The sequence below is a fragment of the Pristiophorus japonicus genome, chromosome 6 (assembly GCF_044704955.1).
Source record: "Pristiophorus japonicus isolate sPriJap1 chromosome 6, sPriJap1.hap1, whole genome shotgun sequence".
Lineage (NCBI taxonomy): Eukaryota > Metazoa > Chordata > Chondrichthyes > Pristiophoridae > Pristiophorus > Pristiophorus japonicus.
In genome coordinates this window covers 187442641-187464238 of record NC_091982.1, presented here as the reverse complement: position 1 = coordinate 187464238, position 21598 = coordinate 187442641, and the positions used below count along the sequence as shown (strand labels likewise).

At 44.5% G+C, this 21598-nt stretch overlaps 1 long non-coding RNA gene across 1 annotated transcript in view; it reads left to right on the top strand.

Moving 5' to 3' along the window:
* LOC139265329 (uncharacterized) overlaps positions 1-21598 on the top strand; it is a 223382-nt gene that overhangs the window by 60746 nt on the left and 141038 nt on the right. Inside the window, exon 2 of the long non-coding RNA XR_011593531.1 lies at positions 16326-16414. This is a non-coding gene — a long non-coding RNA (uncharacterized lncRNA). The remainder of the gene's footprint in view (positions 1-16325; positions 16415-21598) is intronic.

Here is a 21598-nt window from a genome sequence, read left to right as displayed (position 1 = left end):
TGAATAAGGAATGGACACAATGTGAGACTCAGGTTCTTACCAATGAATTCGAACAACCCAAACCTAACAGAGTAGATACTGAAAAGCAGCCACTAATGGAGCTGTGTATGACCATCTCCATCGTTAAATACAAAACATTAATTTATACATCAATTAATTGGTTAGATCAACCACAATATATCTCAACTCTTGTACTGTTACACTGATATAGCTTTATAAAGCAATTAAAATAAGGGAGCAAGTTATAGAAAGCAAACTCTCAAGGAAATAATTACTCGCTATTCCCTAGATGCAGTTTTTCCCAATTACATAAACCGTGCTAATGTTACATTTTGACAGAGAATAATTGTACTAGAGTCAATTTAATTGTTAACAAATTTTATTGTATAATGAAGTTTCATCAATTTTCAGAAGAAATGTAAAAAAGTGATATTTATAAAATAAACTAAAACAAAAGATGTGGCATTCATATTTCATAGAATGGGATTCTTGTTTATGATTCATTACTTATTATTTAGCAACTGTATCTAATAATTTTGTCATGCCTTAAGCAAATATGAAAGTAATTAGCTATGTATTTTTAAAACAGCACTATTGTGTCAAAGGCAATAATGCAAATTTAAAAGCAAAATACTGTAGATGCTGGAATCTGAAAAAAACCCCAGAAAATGCTGGAAATCTCAGTGGGTCAGGCAGCATCTGTGGAGAGAAAAACAGAGTTAGCGTTTTTTTATATCTTCAGTACAACTCACAAACACACGCAAGACTTAAGATGGCAGAACACTCCGGAACTCTAGTCAGGTGACCTATTCCCTCTTTATTTGTACACAGCACTGGCTGCAGTGCCACAATAGTCCACAGCTGGAGCTATATATATTACACTTCTCCCTCCTTAACGAAGAAGTAATTATAACAAAATAATCATCACACATAACTTGCATGGTTATACATAACAAAAGATATGGACATATTTTGCCATATTTGCCAAATCAAGCTTAACCACTGTTTCAAAGAGGATACCTTTGCTCTCAAACAGAACCTTCCAAACATGGTGGTTGAATTTAAACTAATTCGAGGCTGATCTTGAGGAAAGTTTTCCTCCAAGGGATGCCCTTGATTTCCATTTGAACTCTCTCTTACTCTACCTCTATCATGATTCTCTTTCTGTCTTAATTGTTTCTCTTCTATGCACTATGCCAAGTTTGGTTTTAACAACGAGAATCTGGTTCGTGGCTGTCGTTTGAGAAACAATTCTGCTGGTGTTCTACCAGTAGTTGTATGAGGAGTATTACGATACATAATTAGAAAATTAGCCAATTTGTGGTCCAATGACAACTGTCATTTCTTTGGATTTGGAGCCAACATCTGTTTGATAAGGGCACGTTTTACAATTTGTACTGTGCGCTCTGCTGCACTATTTGAAGCAGGGTGATATGGTGGAACCTTGGTATATTTCACACCATTTTTGCTTGTGAACTGTGCAAATTCTTCTGAATGAAATTGTGGTCCATTATCAGAAACAATTTCTTCTGGGAGGCCAAATGAAGAAAAGAATTTTCGTAAAATGTCTAATGTTTTACTTGTTATTTTCCACATTGGAAACATCTCGACCCACTTCAAATGGCTATCAATCAAAATGAACAATTGTTGTCTTTTTAGCTCAGCAAAATCGATATGTAGCCTTTGCCACATGCTGGGAGGCCATTTCCATGGCTGTAATGGTACTGGTGGTGGTTTCTTGCTTTCTGATTGACATGTCGTACACTGACTGATGATGTACTCTATATCTTTATCTAGACCTGGCCACCATAAGTAATTCTATGCAAAACTCTTGGTCAAGCACATTCCCAGGTGCTGGTCATGGAGGTCTCCTAATAATTTGGAACTGAATTTATTTGGTATAACCAGTCTTGCACCCCACTTGATACAATCTTTATCGACTGATAATTCATTCCTATGAATGAAGAATGGATGAATATCTTTGTCTGTTACCTGGTTTGGCCAGCCATTTGCAATATAATCATACACCTTTGACATAACTGGATCACGTTTGGTTGCTCTACCAATCTCTTCAGCTGTGACTGGCAGTTCATCAATGTATGAAACATAGAAAGATAGAAACATAGAAAATAGGTGCAGGAGTAGGCCATTCGGCCCTTCGAGCCTGCACCACCATTCAATAAGATCATGGCTGATCATTCACCTCAGTACCCCTTTCCTGCTTTCTCTCCATACCCCTTAATCCCTTTAGCCGTAAGGGCCATATCTAACTCTCTCTTGAATATATCTAATGAACTGGCATCAACAACTCTCTGCAGCAGAGAATTCCAGAGGTTAACAAATTTCTGAGTGAAGAAGTTTCTCTTCATCTCGATCCTACATGGCTTACCCCTTATCCTTAAACTGTGACCCCTGGTTCTGGACTTTCCCAACATCGGGAACATTCTTCCTGCATCTAACCTGTCCAGTCCCGTCAGAATTTTATATGTTCCTACGAGATCCACTCTCATTCTTCTAAATTCCAGTGAATACAGGCCCAGTCGAGCCAGTCTCTCCTCATATGTCAGTCCTGCCATCCCGGGAATAAGTCTGGTGAACCTTCGCTGCACTCCCTCAATAGCAAGAACGTCCTTCCTCAGATTAGGAGACCAAAACTACATAATATTCCAGGTGAGGCCTCACCAAGGCCCTGTACAACTGCAGTAAGACCTTCCTGCTTCTATACTCAAATCCTCTCGCTATGCAGGCCAACATGCCATTTGCCTTCTTTACCGCCTGCTGTACCTGCATGCCGACTTTCAATGACTGATGTACCATGACACCCAGGTCTCATCGCACCTCCCGTTTTCCTAATCTGCCACCATTCAGGTAATATTCTGCCTTCATGTTTTTGCCACCAAAGTGGATAACCTCACATTTATCCACATTATACAGCATCTTCCGTGCATTTGCACATTCACCTAAGCTATTCAAGTCTCCCTGCAGCCTCTTAGCAACCTCCTCACAGCTCACACCACCACCCAGCTTAGTGTCGTCTGCAAACTTGGAGATATTACATTGAATTCCTTCATCTAAATCATTGATGTATATGGTAAATAGCTGGGGTCCCAGCACTGAGCTCTGCGGCACCCCACTAGTCACTGCCTGCCATTCTGAGACTCTCTGCTTCCTGTCTGCCAACCAGTTCTCTATCCACATCAATACATTACCTGCAATACCATGTGCTTAAATTTGCACACTAATCTCTTGTGTGGGACCTTGTCAAAAGCCTTTTGAAAGTCCAAATACACCACATCCACTGGTCCTCCCTTGTCCACTCTACTAATTACATCCTCAAAAATTTCCAGAAGATTTGTCAAGCATGATTTCCCTTTCATAAATCCATGCTGACTTGGACCGATCTTGTCACTGCTTTCCAAATGCGCTGCTATTTCATCTTTAATAACTGATTCCAACATTTTCCCCACTACTGATGTCAGGCTAACTAGTCTATAATACTGCGTTTTTTCTCTCCCTCCTTCTTAAAAAAGTAGTGTTACATTAAGCTACCCTCCAATCCATAGGAACTGATCCAGAGTCGATAGACTGTTGGAAAATGATCACCAATGCATCCACTATTTCTAGGGCCACTTCCTTAAGTACTCTGGGTTGCAGACTATCAGGCCCCGGGGATTTATCGGCCTTCAATCCTATCAATTTCCCTAACACAATTTCCTGACTAATAAGGATTTCCTTCAGTTCCTCCTTCTCGCTAGACTCTCGGTCCCCTAGTATTTCCGGAAGGTTATATGTGTCTTCCTTCGTGAACACTCCTTCCTTATCGGCTGTCACTTGTGATGGGGAAGGCAATCTAGACATAGCATCTGCATTACTGTGATCAGCCGATTGTCTGTATTCAATATCATATGTATATGCTGACAAAATCAAAGCCCATCTCTGCATTCGGGCTGGAGCAAGGTTGGAACTGGGGACTTTGGATGGAGGATTGCTGTCAAGGACTTATGGTCCGTAATGATGGTAAACTTACGACTATACAAGTATTTGTCGAACTTCTTGACCCCAAAAAATAATGCCAAAGTTTCCCTTTCGATTTGCGCATAATTATGCTTACTGGCACTGAGAGTGCATGAAGCAAAAGCAATTGGTCTCTGCTCCTCACTACGTAATACATGAGAAATCACTGCCCCAACTCCATATGGAGAGGCATCACATGTTAGCTTGATCTCCTTAGATACGTCATAGTGAACAAACATGGTGCTCTCTACCAATTTGCTTTTACACTCTTTGGATGCTGTATCGCATTCTTCTGACCACTTCCAATGGACCTGTTTTTTCAATAGTTCATTCAGTGGATGTTATACTGTAGCCAAACTTCCCATAATAGACCCAAAAATGATCGAAGTTCAGTGACATTCTTGGGCGAGGGTGCATTTCTGATTGCATCCAGCTTTCCCTTGGTTGGATGTAAACCATCTTTGTCTACTCTGTATCTTAAGTACTCCACGGATTTTTGAAATAACTCACACTTGTGAGCAGACACTCGTACTCTGTGCTTCTCTAGCCAGTTGAGGACTTCATTCAATATGTTATTATGAATTCACCTATTTGGTGCTGAAATTAGTATGTCATCTAAATAATATACTACCCCTTCAATACCTTGCAAAATCTGGTTCATCACCCCTTGGAATAGGGCAGGGGCGAAAGACGCTCCAAATGGTAGCCTATTAAATTGATACAGGAATAGATGAGTATTTATAGTCAAGCATGACTTGGACTCTTCATCTAGTTCATGTTTTAAGTAGGCATTTGTAAGATCCAACTTTGAGAAGATCTAACCACCTATCAGTGTTTTAAACAAATCTTCTACATTTGGCAATGTATTTGGGAGATTACCCCCTTGAACCTGGTTTACGGTTACTTTATAATCACCACACAATCTTACCTTACCATCGGACTTAGTTACAACAACAATGGATGTAGCCCAATTACATCGATCTATCTTAGAAATAATGTTTTCAGTCTCTAGTCTTTTGAATTCTTGCTCAACTTTCTCCTTGAGTGCATATGGTATGGGACGTGGCTTACAGTAAACCAATCTAGCGTCCTTCTGTACCCTGACACACGCCTTGAAGCCTTGGATCGGACTGCCTGTTTTGCAGATAGGGCATTTGGGGGAATTGTACTGAAGATACATCAATGGCGATGAGGATGGAATAATCGGGGAAAAAAAGCTGCAATTTTTGTTGGTGGAGAATTCAGCCAACTGACCGAGAGGATTTTGAGAGTTTCTCTATTTTGTTTAACAGCTACAAATCTAAAGTAAATTACAAGCACAGTTGTTTGAACTGCCAGAGTCCAGATGGCCTATGGGAATAATAGGGCGCGTGGGGGAGATTCAACGTGACCGTGAAAGTTTCGGAGCATATGTGGAGCGACTAGAAATGTTTTTCACCGCAAATAATATCATCAAAGTCCACAATGATGAAAACCATAACCAAGTGGTGTTGGAAAGAAAACATGCAATTTTCTTAACTGAAGCAGGGTCTGAGATGTATAAATCCCTGAAAAATTCACTTGTGCCTTTCAAGCCAAAGTGCACAACTCTTAAGCAGAAACAGCGCTACAGTCCTGAGCCCCGAGAAATTGCTGAAAGTTATCGTTTCAGAATAGGAGATCAGTTAACCGAAGAAAATATTAGTAAGTACATTGTAGCATTAAAAAAGCTATCTATTCACTATATTTTCAGAAACTTTCAGGATCGAGCGTTGCGTGACCGCTTTCTTTGTGGGATGAAAAATGATGCGATCAGAAGGAAGTTATTGATGACTCCTAACTTGACTTTTGGTTTAGCTTGTCAGACAGCTATGTCAATGGACATGGCTGACCAATATTCCTGAGAATTTCATATTATTTCCAGTCATCAGACAACCGAGGTGAATCTCCTTCAGGTTAAAAGGAAAAAGTAGTTGGGCCCCAAGGTCTCAGAAATTGTCAATAGTAACAGACATTGAAGTCCTGCTATTGGTACCTGGGACAACACAAAGTTGTCCATATGTGAAACATAGAAACATAGAAAATAGGTGCAGGAATAGGCCATTCAACCATTCAATATGATCATGGCTGATCATGCAACTTCAGTACCCCATTCCTGCTTTCTCTCCATACCCTTTGATCCCTTTAGCTGTAAGGGCCACATCTAACTCCCTTTTGAATATATCTAATGAACTGGCCTCAACAACTTTCTGTGGTAGAGAATTCCACAGGTTCACAATTCTCTGAGTGAAGAAGTTTCTCCTCATCTCGGTCCTAAATGGCTTACCCGTTATCCTTTGACTGTGACCCCTGGTTCTGGACTTCCCCAACAACGGGAACATTCTTCCTGCATCTAACCTGTCCAATTCTGTCAGAATTGTATATGTTTCTTTGAGATCCCCTCTCATTCTTATAAATTCCAGTGAATATAAGCCTAGTTGATCCAATCTTTCTTCATTTGTCAGTCCTTGCCATCCCGGGAATCAGTCTGGTAAACCTTCACTGCACTCCCTCAATAGCAAGAATGTCCATCCTCAGATTAGGAGACCAAAATTGTACACAATATTCAAGGTGTGGCCTCACCAAGGCCCTGTACAACTGCAGTAAAACCTCCCTGCTCCTCTACTCAAATCCTTTCGCTATGAAGGCCAACATGCCATTTGCCTTCTTCACCGCCTGCTGTACCTGCATGCCAACTTTCAATGACTGATGTACCATGACACAGAGGTTTTGATGCACCTCCCCTTTTCCTAATCTGTCACCATTCAGATAATATTCTGCCTCCCTGTTTTTGCCACCAAAGTGGATAACCTCACATTTATCTACATTATACTGCATCTGCCATGCATTTGCCCACTCACCTAACCTGACCAAGTCACCCTGCAGCCTCTTAGCATCCTCCTCACAGCTCACACTGCCACCCAGCTTAGTGTCATCTGCAATCTTGGAGATATTACATTCAATTCCTTCATCTAAATCATTAATGTATATTGTAAATAGCTGGGGGCCCAGCACTGAACCTGGCGGTACCCCACTAGTTACTGCCTGCCATTCTGAAAAGGACCAGTTTATTCCTACTCTTTGCTTCCTGTCGGCCAACCAGTTCTCTATCCATGTCAATATATTACCCCCAATACCAGGTGCTTTAATTTTACACACTAATCTCTTGTGAGGGACCTTGTCAAAAGCCTTTTGAAAGTCCAAATACACCACATCCACTGGTTCTCCCTTGTCCACTCTACTAGTTACATTCTCAAAAAATTCCAGAAGATTTGTCAAACATGATTTCCCTTTCATAAATCCATGCTGACTTGGACCGATCCTGTCATTGCTTTCCAAATGCGCTGCTGTTACATCTTTAATAATTGATTCCAACATTTTCCCCACTACCAATGTCAGGCTAACTGGTCTATAATTCCCTGTTTTCTCTCTCCCTCCTTTTTTAAAAAGTGGGGTTACATTAGCTACCCTCCAATCCTTAGGAACTGATCCAGAGTCTATGGGCTCAAGTTTCGGCCTGAGTTGCTCCTATTTTTTTGGGAGCAAATAGTTTTGAATGGAGCATCTTAGAAATTGCAATTCTCGGTATTTAGTTTGCTCCAGCTCTAGTGAGTTAGAATAGTTTCATTTTGGAACAGATTTTTTTCAAAAGGGGGCGTGTCCAGCCACTTATGCCTGTTTTGCAAGTTTAGACAGCGAAAACTTACTCCAAACTAACTTAGAATGGAGTAAGTGTAGATTTTTGTACGCTCAGAAAAACCTTCCTACTCTTTAGAAATTAGGCGCAGGGAACGAGAGATGTGGGGCGGGGAAGGGATGTAAGGGAATTTTACAAGCATTTAACACTTCACTTCTACAAATAAAGAGCCATCCTGAATAAAAATTATAAATAAAGCAAATAAAAAATACATTTAATTTTCATAACTGTCTGAAGCAGCAGCAGCAGCAGGCTCCGAGCTGCGAAGACTTAGGCCGTTCGGCTAGGGGATAGGGGTGGCATCAGGCTACAGCGACCGCAGCAGCAGGCTTTGAGTGAAGACTTAGGTCGTTTGGCCAGGGGATAGGGGCAGCGTCGGGCCACAGTGATGGCAGTAGAATTCGACAGCAGCAGGCTCCGAGCTGCGAAGACTTAGGCCGTGCGGCCAGGGGATAAGGGAGGCGTACAAAGCACTGGGAGGGAGAGCCAGCCAGCCAGCCAGCCAGCAAGTTTAAATATTTAATTTGTATTTCAAGTATGAGTGCTGCATTATCAACATCACGGATTATGCAATGGTTCTCCATCAATTAACTGTATAGGAGAGAATTGATTAGAGCTCACCGGACCAGGAACATCATAGCCCATAGGCTGATGGGCAGGAGACCTTACCCACGTCGGCAATATCGAGCCAGCCATTCGTACCTGGACATGAGCGAGGCTGATTGTGTCAAAAGGCTGCATTTCCGAGATCTGTGATATGCTGAGAGCAGATTTACAGCCCAGAAGAAGAATGCCGACTGCCTTGTCTGTTGAATTGAAGGTTACAGCTGCACTTTCCTTTGATGCCTCGGGATCATTTCAAGCTACAACTGGAGATGTGTGCGCCATCTCTCAATGTGCAATACTTGCCTGTGTTTACCAGGTCACGGCTGCACTGTATGCGCGGAAGAATGATTTCATCAAGTTCTCAATGACTGGCCAAGCAATGCATGACAGGGCTGTGGGCTTTTCCAGGATAGCTGGCTTCCTAAAGGTACAGGGCTGCATTGATTGTACTCACATCGCCTTGCGAGCACCTGTGGAGGATTCCGAGCAGTACAGGAATAGAAAAGGTTTCCATTCCATTAATGTGCAGCTCGTGTGTGATGACAAGCAACGCATCATGTCAGTCGATGCGAGATACCCTGGCAGCACCCATGATGCGTTCATCCTACGCAACAGCGTTATATCTGACATGTTTGAGCAGCAGCCAGAAGGGCAGAGTTGGCTACTGGATGACAAAGGGTACAGACTCGTCACCTGGCTCATGACGCCCCTACGCGTAACACGGACAGAAGCTGACCATCAGTACAACATGTCGCACATTACGACGCGCAGCATCATAGAGAGGACCATTGGCATCTTGAAACAGCGTTTCCGAGGCCTGGACCATTCAGGAGGCCACTTGCAATACTCTCCTAAGATTGTCGGTCAGTTGACTGTTGTGTGCTGCATGCTGCATAACTTTGCCATCATGTGGCAGCAGGAGCTGGTAGTGGAACCAGAAGACCTACGTGAGGGGAGAGTGCCTGATGATAGTAATTTGGAAGAGCAGGATGAGGATGATGACGACGATCAGGAAAGCATGCAAGTGCCTGATGCCGGAGCACGAGGTCGGAGGAGGGCCGTCAATCGTGCCCCTTTAACGATTGCTCGAGCCCTGCGCCAGCAGCTCATCCGTGCATGCTTCAATTACTGATGCCTGAGGGCTCTGCGACAACTGTTGCGCATGGACATATTTATTTTTTGGTGTTGTTCCTATGTTGTGTTGTGTTAATGGAACATGATTCAGTTTTAATGAAAAAATATTTTATTGAAAAGTTAACGTTAGTGTAATTAAATATTTGTATCAAACTTTACTTTTTAATATGACTCTTTAAGATCACTTGGAAACTTTAAGATCACTTATAAACTTGTAAAGTTACAAAAGTTACAAAACAATTTCAATGTGAAAAATTTTACACTCTTAAGATCACTTAAACTTCAAGATCACATTTCAGGTGCAAAATTAAATAAGGTACAAAATGTGAGAGCATTTACACTATAAGATCACTTAAAAACCCTAAGCTTATAAGTTGTAAAGTTACAAAACTTACAAAACAATTTCAATTTGAAAAAAGTTACTACAGTTACATCAAGAACAAGAACAAAAGCAACAAAGAAAGGCTGCAACCATCTCTCATCCACATCTCGGTGAATGTTCACTTCTTCATGGGGGTGTCATTTGATTGGGCGGGCTGTGTGCCCTTATTGCAGCAGCTACCTCCCTGAGGGCCTGTGCCGTCACTTGCATGCCCTCCCTGATGGCATGTGCCATTGCTTGCACTCCCTCGGACATTCCCTCCCTCATTTCCCGTGTCAGTACAGTTACCTCTTCACCCACTGCACTGACGCTGCCCACGAGTGATCGGGTAAGGTCATTGCTCTCCACACCCAATGCCACAAGCTGAGCCACACCTGTCTGTTGCATGCTGCATCTCAGAAGAGCATGTTTCCAATCTCCTTCTCCTCTGCCTGGGTCTGCCTCGCGGCACCACTCCATTAAGAGCAGTGGGCTGGGAAGGTGGGACCCTGGGTGTTCCAAACGGCAGCACTCGAGTGGGAGCCACGGGCTGGGATGGTGATGCCCTGGGTCTTGCATCCGGCTCCACTCGAGTGGGAGCCACGGGCTGGGATGGTAGGGCAGTGGGTGTAAACTGCTGCATTACATCAGCAGCACCACTGAGTCCCGCAACGTCGCAATCTGTGAAACCATGGGAGGTGGAACCAGAACTGATGTCCGCTAATGTGGGCTCATAAATATTAAGTTCGAAGGTCTCCCCTGAAGACAGTTCAGTCAACGCCTGCAGCCACCCTTAGTCTGGATCGTCTGCATCTGGTTCTTCTAGTTGTTCTTCTGGATCTTCCGGAACTTCAGGATTGGCATCATCATCTTTTGCAAAATATATCAGAACAGTCAAATGTTTAGCAGCAGAGGAGAGGGCCTGATGGGTGGCATGAGTACTCTCACATATAGCAGGCCAGGCAGCAGGTTGATTTGAAGGGCTGCGATGCATTTTTAGGACTTATCCTCTCCCTCGGGTGTGGGCCCAGCTTGTGCAGTACTGATTGTTTTGGTCCAGGTACGACTCATCAGAGCAGCTACCCTCTGTTCCAAGGGTGTCAGGGGATGCAGATTTGGCACACCTCCTCCTGTTCGAGTTCTTTCCCTTTTGTTGTGGGCCAATTTCATCTGCAAAGACTAAAATATAACTTCTTACAGAGTGCGTCTTTCTGCAGGGTGGGACATATACAGATAGTCACATTTACAATTAAAATTCCATTGAATAATGAAAATATTACTTACACTAACTACTTGACCAAGGTCGTGCCATTTCTTGTTACACTGGCTTCCAGATCTCCTGGCATGCACCACTGCGCAGTAATCTTCTGCAACTTGGTTCCAGCGTTTCTTCATTTCTTTGGGTGGCACTTTTATGCGACCTCTGTTGCTGGTATCCAGCTCCTGCCATCTCTGCTCAATGACGTTAACTAATGTCTCCAGTTCCTCATGCAAGAAATTCTTTGTTCTTGGTGAACGTTGTTCCATTGGTGTATTGAATTGACACTCTGATTTTTCAAAACACACAGTCCTTATTTTGCATGCACCTATGCAGCACTTGTTCTGGAAGTTTAGCAGCAACAAGCAGCACTCACTGATGTCAGCAGGTGATTTCTTCAACAGTGCTGCTAAAAGCACTCCTTCAGGCCCAAAAAATCATCAAAATACACTAACAAGCCTTTCCAAAGCTCCACAATACAAAACAGCACTTTTCCTCATTTACCTTTAAAAATGGCCGAGTGCCAATGATTGTCTCCCGCTGCGCATGCACGCACGCTCTAGCACGCATGCGCTGGGCTGCCGGCACTAAATGTGCTGCTGTGAGGTAGCCCCGCCCTCCGCCAGCAGATCTTCGGAGCTACGCTTTGGCCCCACCCCCCGCAGCTGCTGGTATGCCGCGCTGACCTGGAACGGGCCCGAGAAAGATTTCAGAATAGCGAGTTAGGCTTTAGGCGCACTTTTTCTTCCTGCAAACAGGCGTCCCTCTCGGAGGCACGCTGTTCTAAAGGAGGGCTGAAACTTGCCCTTATAGAATGTTGGAAAATGACCACCAATGCATCCACTATTTCTAGGGCCACTTCCTTAAGTACTCTGGGATGCAGACTATCAGGCCCTGGGGATTTATCAGCCTTCAATCCCATCAATTTCCCTAACACAATTTCCTGACTAATAAGGATTTCCTTCAGTTCCTCCTTCTCGCTAGACCCTCGGTCCCCTAGTATTTCCGGAAGGTTATTTGTGTCTTCCTCAATGAAGACAGAACCAAAGTATTTGTTCAATTGGTCTGCCATTTCTTTGTTCCCCATTATAAATTCACCTGATTCTGACTGCAAGGGACCTACATTTTCTTTTTCTCTTCACATACCTGTAGAAGCTTTTGAAGTCAGTTTTTATGTTCCCAGCAAGCTTACTCTCATACTTTATTTCCCCCCTCCTAATTAAATCCTTTGTCCTCCTCTGCTGAATTCTAAATTTCTCCCAGTCCACAGGTTTGTTGCTTTTTCTGGCCAATTTATATGCCTCTTCCTTGGATTTAACACTATCCCTATTTTCCCTTGTTAGCCATGGTTGAGCCACCTTCCCTGTTTTATTTTTACGCCCGACAGGAATGTACAATTGTTGAAGTTCATCCATGTGATCTTTAAATGTCTGCCATTGCCTATCCACCCTCAATCCTTTTAGTATCATTTGCCAGTCTATCCTAGCCAATTCACGTCTCATATCATCGAAGTTACCTTTCTTTAAGTTCAGGACCCTAGTCTCTGAATTAGCTGTGTCAGTCTCCATGTTAATGAAGAATTCTACCATATTATGGTCACTCGTCCACAAGAGGCCTCACACAACAAGATTTCCAATTAATCCTCTCTCATTACACAGTGTTTCACCTGCAGGAAAACTGGGCATCTTGCGGCGGCATGCTGACTGAAAGGTAAACCCGTTTTCAAAGCTATAAGTAGAAACCCCCAGAGACCACATAGCATGGAAGAAAAACAACAGGACGAGGAGGTTTTAGAGCTACACATCATCAGGACCACGAGGTTAACTAACAGCAATTCAAAAAGTATCATAATCTACACAGATGTTGCAGGAACCAAGATACCCATGGAAATTGACACTGGTGTATCCGTGAGTGCAGTGCCGGAGTCGCTATACCGCGACAAATTGCGTGATTTCCCATTGGAGAAATCCAAGATAGAGCTGCTCGGCTGCTCGGGAGAGAACATTCCTGTGGTAGGTCGTATCACCATACCAGTGAAATACAAGGATCAATTTCAGAGTCTGCCTCTATTAGTAATGGCAGGAGACAACCCTGCTTTACTAGGAAGAAATTGGGTGGGATCAGTGAAGCTGGATTGGAGTGAGATTTTTCATATTGAAATGAGATTTGCATCAAAGGATGATATCATCAAGAATTATCCGAAGGTGTTCTGCCATCTTAAGACTTGTGTGTGTTTGTGAGTTGTACTGAAGGTACAACACGTTTCAGGTTAATGACCCTGCGTCAGAACTGGCGAATGTTTAAAAAGAACATTCTTCAGGAGCACTGAAAGGGGGAGGGGAAGAAAGAACAAAAGGGAAGGTCAGTGATAGAGTGGAAGGCAGGCGAGATTAGAGAGACAAAAGGGATGATGAGCCAATTTGAAATGGTAATGGCAGAAGTTAGAAAAAGGTTAGTCAACTCAATGCTATACGCCGCCACATGCATGCTCACGACCTCTCTCATCCGCGCTTCAACCAAAAACTTTTGTCTTTCCTTTCAGGTGTCAAGGATCGTAAATTTCAACAACTCTTGGACACCACCGTCCTTTCAGAACCTTCTTCCCATACACTTCCCTCTGATCCCATTCCTTCTTCCAATCTCACCCCCTGCTGTTTTTTCACGATCCTCTCTGACCTTCCCCTCTCTGATCCCAAAAGATCAGTGCTCAGCAAAGGCCTGAGCTCCATTCTCTTACGCACCCACCTCAATGAATTTCAAGCTCGGCATAACGCTGAGCTCTTTTTCTGCTGCATTCATCTCCGTGCCTACTTCTCCAGCCATGAGTCTTGCCCCCTCATAGCTGATCCTTTCTCCCGTTTTCAGAATTCTTGCTCTACCTGGACCCCTCCCTCTGGCCTCTTACCCTCTCTAGATCATTTCATTGCAAACTGCTGATGGGACATTGGCTGTCTCATTTGCTCTGCTCCCCTCACTCACTCCAACCTACCTCCCTCTGAACTTGCAGCACTCCGTTCGATCAGGTCCAACCCCAACCTTGTCATTAAATCTGCTGACAAGGGTGGCGCTGTTATTGTTTGGCAAACCAACCTCTATCTTGCAGAGGCCAATCGCCAACTCTCTGACACTTCCTCCTACCTCCCCCTGGACCATCACCCCACTATTGAACGTCAAGCCATCATTTTCCAGACCGTCACTGACCTCATCTCCTCTGGAGATCTTCCCTGCACAGCCACCAACCTCATAGTTCCCCAACACCGCACAGCCCGCTTCTACCTCCTTCCCAAGATCCACAAACAGGACTGCCCCGGTAGACCCATCGTTTCAGCCTGTTCTTGCCCCGCAGAACTTATTTCTTCCAATCTTGACTCTATTTTTCTCCCCTTGTCCACTCTCTTCCCATCTACATCCACGACTCCTCCAATGCCCTCCGTCACTTTATGAGTTTCCAGTTTCCTAGCGCTAACCATCTCCTTTTCACCATGGACGTCCAATCCCTCTATACTTCCATCCCCCACCAGGATGGCCTGAGGACGCTCCACTTCTTTGGTTGTGCAGAGGCCCAACCAGTTCCCATCCACCTCCACCCTCCTCCGCATGGTTGAACTTGTTCTTACATTGAACAGATTCTCCTTTAACTCCTCTCACTTTCTCCAAATTAAAGGTGTTGCTATAGGAACCCGCATGGGTCCTAGCTATGCCTGCCTTTTTGTGGGATATTTGGAACATTCCTTGTTCCAGTCCTACTCAGGACCCCTCCGTCACCTCTTTTTCCGGTACATTGATGACTGTATCGGTGCCGTTTCCTGCTCTCGCCCTGAACTAGAAAATTTCATTCACTTTGCATCCAATTTCCCCCTTCCCTCATCTTCACATGGTCCAGCTCCAACTCTTCCTTCACCTTCCTCGACTTCTTTGTCTCCATATCTGGGGATAGACTTTCGACCAGTATCCACTAGAAGCCCACTGACTCCCACAGCTACCTGGCCTACACTTCCTCCTACCCCGTATCTTGTAAGGACTTCATTCCATTCTCCCAGTTTCCCCATCTCCGTCGCATCTGATCTGCTGATGCCACCTTTCACATTAGTGCCTCTGACATGTCTTCCTTTTTCCTCAGCCGCGGATTCCCCTCTGTCGCGGTTTCCATGGCCCTCGACTGTGTCCGTTCTATTTCCCGCATCTCTGCTCTCACCCCTTCCTCTCCCTCTCAGAACCACGACCCTTGTCCTCACCTTTCACCCCACAGCCTTCACATTCAATGGACCATCCTCTGCCGTTTCCGCCACCTCCAGCATGATCCTACCACCAGTCACATCTTCCCCTCCCCTCCCCTCTCAGCATTCCAAAGAGACCACTCCCTCCGCGAAACCCTGGTCGATTCCGCAGTCACCCCCAGCAGCCCCTCCCCTTCCCACGACACCTTCCCGTGCAAGCGCAGGAGATGCAACACCTGCCCTTTTTCCTCCTGCCTTCCCACTATCCAGGGCCCCAAATACTCCTTCCAGGTGAAACAGCGATTTACTTGTACTTCTTTCAATTTAGTATACTGTATTCGCTGCTTATGATGTGGTCTCCTCTACATTGGGGAGACTAAGCATAGATTGAATGGCTGCTTTGTGGAACACCTCCGTTCAGTCTGTAAGCGTGACCCTGAGCTTTCAGTCGCCTGTCACTTTAATTCCCCACTCCACTCCCACTCTGACATCTCCATCCTCGGCCTCCTCCACTGTTCCAATGAGCTCAATGCAAGCTTGAGGAACAGCACCTCATTTCTTATTTAGACACTTTACAGCCTTCTGGACTCAACATCGAGTTCAACAATTTCAGAGCATAATCTCTGCTCATCTTTGGCTCCCTTTCCCCCCCCCACCGCCACACCCCTATCTCATGTTTTTCTCTCTGTCTCCAATGGTAGCTGGTCATTATTCCACCATTCACACCCAATCTGGACGAACCTTTTTCTAACTACTGCCATTATCATTTCAATTCAGCCCTTCATCCCTTTCGTCTCTCTAATCTCTCCTGCCTTCTACCCTATCACAGACTTTCCCTTTTGATCTTTCTTCCCCTGCCCCTTTTAGTGCTCCTTAAGAATGTTCTTTTGAACATTTGCCAGTTATGATGAAGGGTCAACGACCTGAAACGTTAACTTTCCACAGATGCTGCCTGACCCGCTGAGATTTCCAGTATTTTCTGTTATAATGCAAATTTAAAACCTTGCCTCATTATCACAGCTTGTGGCTAACCTTTGGGACTACTTGAAGATCTCTACTACGATGCTGAGCTGTTCTTGCAAAAATCTCTGACATCGCATGGAGAAAAGGTAAGTGTTATATATGTACACTATAGATATACTCTCTGTGTAGTCACTGTATAGTTGCATAAGATGGAGACTTGTTTACCGGAGGTACCATTAACAAGGTTCACACTGTGTACACTATGCTAGCACCACCAGAGGGTGCAACTGGTGGAGGCCCAGGGGTCACCTGTACACCTCAGGTATCCAGGTATAAAAGGGAGTCCACCATGTGGTATCCTCATTCAGGAGTTACATTAAATGGACAGGTTAGATGTGGGAAGAATGTTCCCGATGATGGGGAAGTCCAGAACTAGGGGACACAATCTTAGGATAAGGGGTAGGCCATTAGGCCATTTAGGACTGAGATGAGGAGAAACTTCTTCACTCAGAAGTTGTTAACCTGTGGAATTCCCTACCGCAGAGAGTTGTTGATGCCAGTTTATTGGATATATTCAAGAGGGAGTTAGATATGGCCCTTACCGCTAAAGGGATCAAGGGGTGTAGAGAGAAAGCAGGAAAGAGATACTGAGGGAATTATCAGCCATGATTTTATTGAATGGTGGTGCAGGCTGGAAGGGCCGAATGGCCTACTCCTGCACCTATGTTCTATGTTTCTATGCTTCTATGTTAAGGTCACTACAGTTCAAGTGCAATACTTTGCCTCGTGGAGTCATTATCAGAGCATCTAAAGATATAACAGTAAGGGAGACAGCAATATCTGTAGGATTACTGATTATGAAATCCATAAACCACAACATTGTGTAAAAGGACAGTACTAACTTAATAGCATTACCACATTTTTAAAGGTAAATGATGTCAGCATCAGCAGATTCTAGGCTTCAGTGCACAAATCCTACATTTATGCAATATTTATTAAATAACCAAAGCTTAGATCATCATTTTAAATATATATATATGTCTAATGCAAAATATTTTTGATAATAAATCACAAGAACCAGTTTTGTATGCACTTCAAAATTGCCACAAGGCCTTGCAGCACTTGTTCAGATCAATGAGGGATGAGGGATGAGCAATAAATTTGGCTTTGCAATAGGCTCCTACATCCCAAGAAAACAAACACCAAGTTTTAAACTATTTGAGATGTTTTCCATGAGCTAAATATGAATATAGGTAATGTTTAGACATTGCCAGGACTATAATGAAAAAATATTAAGTCGAATTTTATAGCCCACAAACAGGCCTATGCCGGTGTGTATGCTTAACATGAGCCTCCTCACACTCTATTTACTTCATCTCACTCTATCAACATATCCTTCTATTCCTTTTTCCCTCATGTACTTATCTAGCTTCCCCTTAAATACATCTATTCTATTCACTTTAACCACTTCATGTGGTAACAAATTCCACATTCTCACCACTTTCAGGGTAAAGAAGTTTCTCCTGAATTCCTTATTGGATTTATTAGTGACTATCCTTTATTTAAGGCCTTTATTTAGACCAACCGCACCCCACCCCCCCCCCCCCCACACACACACACACACACACACAAGTTACAATAATAGCAGCCAAGGAGTTTCTACTTCTCTCTCTCTCTCTCTCTCTCTCTCTCAGATGCATAATGAGTTAGCAGTTCTTCTTCTTAGGTGGTCCCTTGTATTGAGGATGACTTGCTTCCACCAAAAAAGAGATGAGTTCACAGGTGTTTCAATGAAGGGCCAGATATTCCAGGTCCCGAACTGCATATTGAAGGGGGGAAGATGTCTGTGTGTGAATTTTTTTAACGTGTGGTGCACACCAGCCACGACATGGGCTTGTCAGAGCTAAGTCTTGGTCCAGTGGCAAGGATTAACCAAGATGACTGGAGACCAGCTCTGCTGCATGGACCTAGTGCACACATATCGCAGTTTGGCTGGCCTGTGCTGCCCCTGGACCCTCGCTTTTTCGGGGCTCTGAACTCACGCCTCTCCTGGATATTCACAAAATCTTGATGCGCTTGGAAGATAGAATGGCAAAGTGTAGTCATGTGAATTTATAGGGAATATGTGAATGGACAAACAGATATAGGTTAAGGTTAGGCCTCTAATTAGAAAGTGTGTATCTATTGGTGAAGATGTCACAGATGAATTTCCAGTTTTAGCAAAGACAAATTGCTAAAATCTGTTTTTACAGCATAGTGCTGAAATCATTCCAAATTGATATCAAAATAATAAAGTAATAGGTATAAAAAGAAAATCAATACACACCATGGCCTGGAAAATTCAGGGATGTGCGACCTGTCGTTACCAGGATTGCACCTGTCAGAGAACGCTGATACTGACCTGCTGATGTTCCTGGTGTCAGGGAGTCTATCTGGCCAGCTGGCGCATGCCTTTGGGCACTTTCAGGACAGACACTGAGTTCCCCAACCCCACTGGAGATTGTGGAATTGCAGGTGATGGCTGGCCAGCCTGAAGGGGGTAGTGGATGGTTCCCCACCTGGTAGAACAATATTGGTGCCTGGTTAGCTTCCTTATAAATGGGATCACTTCAAACATCCCCACAACACTCTATGATTTCCTTTTTTTTTGGGCTTGAGGGGGGTGGGGAGTGGTCTAGACCCTGACAGTAACATGGACTCCCAGACAGGCTCCACATCTGCCAGAATTAGGCATGTATGCCTGCTGAAATTAGGGTCTACACCAGTCATATACTGTGTGCCGACTGAGAGCTCGGGTGTGAAAACTCTGTGCTTAGGGAATGCCTGTCCCTGGCCCCCTCCCTTTACATGAATGGTCTTGTAGAGACAGGTGGAGACTCTGCCAATACAAGACCACCCAAGAAACGCACACTGAAGGCTGGGATTCTGTAATTATGTTAAAGGTAATAGGGGGAAAAATTGCACCTTTTTATAGCCCAGTTAGTGCCTCCGGGGAGGTCGCTAATGGGCCGCAAGACATTTTTCACCAAGGGCAGGGGGGTGCTACCGCCTCCCGGGGAATTGTCCGGGAGTTTGAGGAGGCTCTGGCATGCCAACACCGGCCAACCGAGTGTGCAGCAACCCCTCACCTTCCCGTGCTGACCCCTTACTGCCCCGGTTACCGCCCCCAAAGGAAGTGGAGCGTGGGAGACTGTGCTCTGCTTCCTTTCAGGGGCGGTAAGGGCAATTCTGAGGCAGGGGCGGAACTTGCGCGACGGGTGCCACAAGTGTTGGCCCCGGAAGGTTACCACCCCCAATTGGGGGAGTGTGGGGGCAGGGCAATTTTAGAGTTTACATTAAAGTATAGAAATGTCAGCTTTTGCTTGTTAAATATTCAAATGAATTCTTCATTGTATTGCTGAGTCAATTATTTCTCATACCCAAATAAGCACCATCTTTTCTCTTTCCAAATCATCCTGTTTCGCTCCCATGTAATATTCCATATTCTATTCCCCAATTCCATTTCCCTTCCTGGCTGCTCACTCAGGTTGAATCCATTGGCGTGCTGTTTGTTCCTGATTAAGCTCAAGCTGAGCTTCATGTCCCACATCTCGCCCATCACCAAAACTGCCTATTTCCACTTCTGCAATATCAGGAGCCTTGGCTCTTATCTCACCATCACCAGTACTGAAAGCATGAAATGGGTTAGAAATTGCTGGGAAAATAACACATTAATGGCCCTCACCATTTTAGTCTGTAAAATATACAGCAATTTAAGCTGAAAAATGTATCTGAGGTGAAAGATGAAGTAAAAAGTCCAAATAAGTTCCCTGTGAGATGCAGCATTGCACCAATTTCTGGCCCATTAGCCACACTGTAGACTCAATGGGCTGAATTTTAGCACACAACCAATCAACCTCCAACTCACCCACTTCTGGATTTTTCGGAAGTGGGACAAGTGGCGAGCAGCCAACCCGCTTTCAGGAGGCAATTTAAATAATTTAATGAGGATGGAAGCCTCTGATATAGCCTGCTTTGCACATTTTACAGTGGGTGGCCAGGTTTCGAAGTTATCGGGAAACCCAGCAGCTGAAATGAGGCGAGGACAGAATCGGGGAGAAGGTAAGTGCTTTTACAGCACTGATATATGCCTGGAGGAGTAGGAGTGCTCCCTCCTGCCCCCAAGTTCCTCCCATCATTACCCTCTCCATACAAAGGCTCTCAGGGTCGGGAATCAGACCCTCTACCCCACCCCCGGGGCCTACCTAGTCCTGCTGCCCGCTCCGGAATGCTCCCCGCCTGACTGGAAGTCAAGTTTGTCAATCAGGCTGAATTCCGGGCGAGGAAGCTGTCAATGATAGAAGGCATTAAAATTCCCATCCAAAATGCCGCTCTCCTGCCCAGGCCAATTTCTCCAATGTTCTCTTTGCCAGCTTCCGGAGCTTTATCATATAATAATACAGCACAAAAGGAGGCTATTTGGGCCATTGTGCCTGTGTCGGCACTCTGAAATAGCTACCAATTAATAGCACTCCCCAGCTCTTTCCTCATATCCCTACAAATTTCTCCTTTTATGTATATATCCACTGCCCTTTTGAAATTTACTATTGAATCTGCTTCCATCATGCTTTCAGGCAGTGCGGTCCAAATCACAGCAATTCATTGAGTAATAAAAATCTGCCTCATTCCCCTTGGCTTGCTTGTTAATTATCTTAAATCTGTGTTCTCTGGCTAACGATACTCCTGCTGGTGGAAATAGCTTCTCTCTATCTATCCTATCAAAACTCTCCATTAAATCAGTCTAAACCTTCTTTGTTCCAAGGGAAACAATCTCAGTTTCTTTGTTCTAGGGAGAACAATTCCAGCTTCTCTAGTCTCTCTACATAACTGAATTCTTGGTAACATTCTGGTAAATCTCCTATGGGCTATGGGCTCTGACAACATTGAAGATTTGTGCTCCAGAATTAGCCACGTATCTAGCCAAACTGTTCCAGTACAGCTACAACTAATTTTGTGAACTCACAAATCAATTGCCCCCTGATTAAAGGGGCACTAAAACTGACAAATTAAACTTTAAACTTTAAACGGTCAAATTAAAATTTGGTTGCCAGGGGTGATGATGCACTCCAGTCCCTCCAGCGCCCACCTCTCGCAGAAGGCCGCGAGCGTACCAGTGGACACCGCATGCTCCATCTCCAGGGACACCCTGGCTCGGCTGTAACCGCAAAAGAGAAGCAGGCAGTCGGGCTGAATGACCCCTTCAACCGCCCGCTGCCTGGATCGGTTAATGGCCACCTTGGCCATGACCAGGAGCAGTCCTACGAGGAGGCCTTCCGACCTGCCTGCTCCCC